The sequence below is a fragment of the Lactuca virosa genome, chromosome 3 (assembly GCF_052849685.1).
Source record: "Lactuca virosa cultivar CGN04683 chromosome 3, Lactuca_virosa_CGN04683_v6, whole genome shotgun sequence".
Classification (NCBI taxonomy): domain Eukaryota; kingdom Viridiplantae; phylum Streptophyta; class Magnoliopsida; order Asterales; family Asteraceae; genus Lactuca; species Lactuca virosa.
Window position 1 is genome coordinate 126,410,501 of NC_136428.1, and position 4,525 is coordinate 126,415,025.

Consider the following 4,525-nt stretch of genomic DNA (forward strand, 5'->3'; position numbering starts at 1 on the left):
TATGGCACTCAAAAGTTTTGGGGCCATATAGGATTAGTATTATTCTTGTGTTTCACTTTGCATGTTTTGACTTCCCGAATAACTAGGTTATGCAAACCGTCCACAGTCGATCATACTTTGGAAGTAGGTATTGAGGCAAGACTGTCATGAATGGGTCTGTAGTTTGTCTAGGTATTTTAGACATAGTTGTAGTGTTCGTGAGTACTCCTGGAATAAGATTCGAGTATTGGATTAAACCCACGCTCATTTGTATCAATTCATGGATTTTATCACGAGTGAACATGATACGATAATATCTTATATTCTTGAAACAGAGAGATATGAGTTGCAGTTTACAAGCCGGTTGACATTGATAATGTGAAAACGCTCCAATAACTTGGAGTTATAAAACGCGTTGTTGTGTGTGATTTGATTAGTAAATAGAGCAAGCATATGAGTCAAAGTTTATCCATTCCTTTTACCCTTAGAAGGATAAAAGCGATATCTGTGGGCCCCTCGATGATCTAGTAATGACAAAACGTAAGTGCTCGGTCGGGCCTGGACTGATTTGATTTGTTCAATTAGTCAGTCGTCATAGATCGAAAATCGGGAAACAACAGGTGGACAGAGAGAATGATTATAATCCATGTCTCAGTCCATATGATATGTAGAACGGAGGATATACGATCCCTTATCTAATGGACATGTCATTGACTGGGTCAGAGTTCGACAGCGAATTTTAAGAGTTACGATTGCTAGTCGGGTTTTAGAGTCATACTTGCAATAATAGTTATTAGACTTATCCAAGTGGGAGATTGTTGGATTAGGTGTCTAAGGCCATAACTGTAATTGGTATGTACGTGACCCGAGAGTAGCATGGTCCATTTAGGTTGCATATCATCAGGACAATTTATTAGGATGGACTTTTGAGAAGAGGTTATTTATGATTTACTAATATATTATAAGTTCTAATATATTAATATGAAATCATATGATTTAATTAGTATTGATCAATAATTAGTTTGGAACTAATTTAGTGATCAAAAGAGACTAATTAAATCAATGGGGACTAATTGTGTAAATTAGTTATATTTATATGTGTTGGGCCATTGATCCATGTTGGACCAAGTTTATGTATGGATACATAAAGAGTTGGGCCACATGAACCATGGATCATAAAACCCATGGGTATGGATTTGGGTTATACCCATGACCCTTGGAATCCAACATATAAATATGTCACTCCATAGCCAAAATCGCCACTTCTAGTTCTTGGAGTTCATGGAGTTGATTTTGGGTACAAGAAGATTCTCTCTCAAGAGCCACCTTTGTCCTAGGTGTGTTGTGATTCCATTTGAGGCATTCATACTATTGGTGCTAAGTTCTTAAAGGCCACAACTACAAGCTACAACAAAGAGGTAATTCTATAACTTCTTTCTATGACGTTTATGTCAATCATATGCTAGTTGTAGGCTTAAAGCTTTGGAAACAATATTGCATGTATAATTAGAGAAAACATAGATCCAAAGCTTTTAGGGTTGTATGTGCACCATAGGATGTTGTAGTATACAAAACCCAACATGCAGTGCACACACCGTATGTTCAGCCTGGGATTTTTATATTGTGATGTTGTTGACAGATGTTATGATATTTTGAGATACATTACTTATGTTTTATGAGACGATGAATAATATTATGGTTTTATGAATGATTTAAAATGAAAATTTTGGACCGTATTTTTGGGATGTTTCAAGTTGGTATCATAGGCTTGGTTTGAGGGATTCGGGAACACTCTCGAGTGTGTTTGAACTCAAACTGAGGACTTGGTATGAAAATTTTCAAAAGAAAAAAAAAATCATTTTTATAAAAGAACTATAAAAAGAAAAGGATTTTGAAAAGAGAAAAAGAAGTTTGAAAAGAGAAAAGAGTGTGGTGCATGCAATCAGCCGAGATCAAGTAAGTACTCCCAAGTTACCCATACAAGTTATGTTATGATATGTTTATGAGAACTGCATGCTAGATTAGGGCTAATGATCTAGGAAGGATGCCTTATCTGCCTGTTATATGTGTATCAGCTTTATGAACTACATGCTAGTACAGATTACTCAGTGATATGACAGCCTGATTAGGATATGCTTGATTATGTTTACTTAATGCTCGACTGCTGCTTGCATTGTGCTTTTAGGAGTTCTAGTTATCTTTTAGTAACTAGTAAACGAATATGTTAAGTTACATATTGCAAGGACTAAATTATTTCAGAAGGTTAGGTCTAGCTTTATTTTGCAACTCTTGTTTAAGTCCAACCGTTGTAGGGTAGGATCTCTCATTCGAAGAATTATCTAGTCTTAGTGATATGTAATGGTATTCATGAGCTAGTTAGGGGGAGATAGCAGGAACTTCTTATGCAGCTGATGGTGGAGAGTGGGATGGTGATTACCCTAGGGCAATCCTAAGATTATATTAGCGCATAAAGCAGTAGCAGTAGAAGGGACTTGGTGAAGTCAATGCAGTTCTTGAGGAAAGTACGGATAGATGTGGAAGGTAGTATAAGCCCGTACTACTGAAAGTAGAGGATCCGTACTCAAATCAAGGAAGGCTGAGATGAATCCAGGGAACTTGTAGTGTATCTGATCCCTCGAGATATGATTAGTATTATGATGTTTGTTATGATGGGTTTTTAAAGAATGGCGGTTTTACGCACTCGACCAGTCGGTAGTTCAGGCGTCGGTGAGGGGTCAGGCGCGGTCTCTGGAGACGGGCAGCTAGACGACCAGACGAGAGAGTTCACCTGTAACGCCCTGTTCTGAATTGACTCCTAGTCTGAGGCTATGGCCCAAAGGCCGGTCATCATAAGGATTATGGCTTTTGAAAAGGGTAAGATCTAATATATTTTGGGTGCGAGTGATGTATTAGAAGCGATTCGGATGTTAGGTTTGTGTTTTGGAGCCTAGGGGTATTTCGGTAAAGTGTCAGTTTGGGATTTTGTGGAAAATGGACTTTTATTCGGAAGGTCTTGAGGAATATATGAGTTGATGGAAGTGTAGGGCTTCTCGTTACCTTTTCGTGGATATAAAGATCGCCGAAAACAGATTTATAACGAAGAAGTTATGGCCTTCGGAAGTTTGGTGGTTTCCAGCTTAGCCGAGTACGCTGGGCGTACACAAAGAGTATGTTGGGCGTACTAGTGAAGAAGGCAGTACGCTGGGCGTACTTTTGACTACGTTGGGCGTACTGACCAGAATGGTCGCGAATGTTCTTCGGAGTACGCTGGGCGTACGCCAATCAGACCTGAACCCTATTTTAGGGTCTTGGACCTTATTTAAGCTCCTTATCTCATAACCTAACCCTAATATCTTCAGCCTCCACCCTCTAAACCCTAAAAATCGACCCTTATCCCTCATTTGAGTGATTTTGGAGCTTGGGTGGCCATTAGAGGAGTATTTTGATGTTTTTGAAGAAGAAGGTGTTTAGAGAAGAAGCAAGAGATTGAAGAGAGCTTGTAGATCCAGAGGTTTTACATCATTTCCAGCCTTTTGAAGGTATAAAGTTCTCATCTTGGTGCTTCTACATCATAGATCTAGGTTTTCATGGATATTGTCCCTTTTGGTTTCAAGAATGGATTTTTATGGTGCAAATCCGTTTCTGGACTTAGGTTTGCCACCCATGAAGCTATTTAAGTCCCTTGAGCAGTAAAGTTGCAATCTTTAAGGCCCATTTGCATCCATGCAAGAGACCTAGCCATTTCCATGAAGATAGTTGCTATTTTTCCAAGTTTGATTTCATTTGGTGGGGTGCAAGCCACCAAGTGATCAACTTTATGGGTTAAGAAGGATTATTAGACTCAGATCTGAAGTTTGGAAGTTGTGTCTTAAGGGAGTAAGCAACTTTGAAGAAAATGGATTATCAGGGGAGTACGTTGGGCGTACACGCTAGTACGCGCATCGTACAAGCCATGAAAGTTGTACGTGCAGCGTACAGAAGAGTATGCTCAGTGTACACTCAGACTTTGGACTTTGCATTATTGGGCCTCGGTTTGGGACCAGGCTTTGGGTTAGAAGATGTTGGGTCGTGATGGGCCACCAGGAGACTAAAGGGCCTAAAGACTAGTTTGGGTTTGGGTAGAAAGCCCATTTGAGGAGTTAGGCCCAATTGGGATTTAATGGGCTTTAATGAGTTTGAAAGGACTAGAAAGGATTGGGTCTTGGCCATGGCCCAAATTAGATTAAAAGGGGTAAAACAGTCATTTTCCCTTAGCAGGATTCTCAGTTTTTGACTAAGTGTTTATTTTGGTCATAATAGCCGTGGAGTCGTTGGAGCAGCTGACAGAGATACCCACGCCCGAGTTTTCAGCATCCAGTTTGAGAGGTGAGTTTTCTTCCAGTAGGAACGGGTCTATGGCCACAATGCCGACCCGTTTAGATGATAGTAGTTCCGGACTTCGGTCCGATGCCGGGGTGGTCCCGAGAAGTAGTTATGTATGCTTGATGTCTTCGTGATTCATGCATGTTTATGATATGTGTATATGTTCCAGACTCCGGTCCGATGC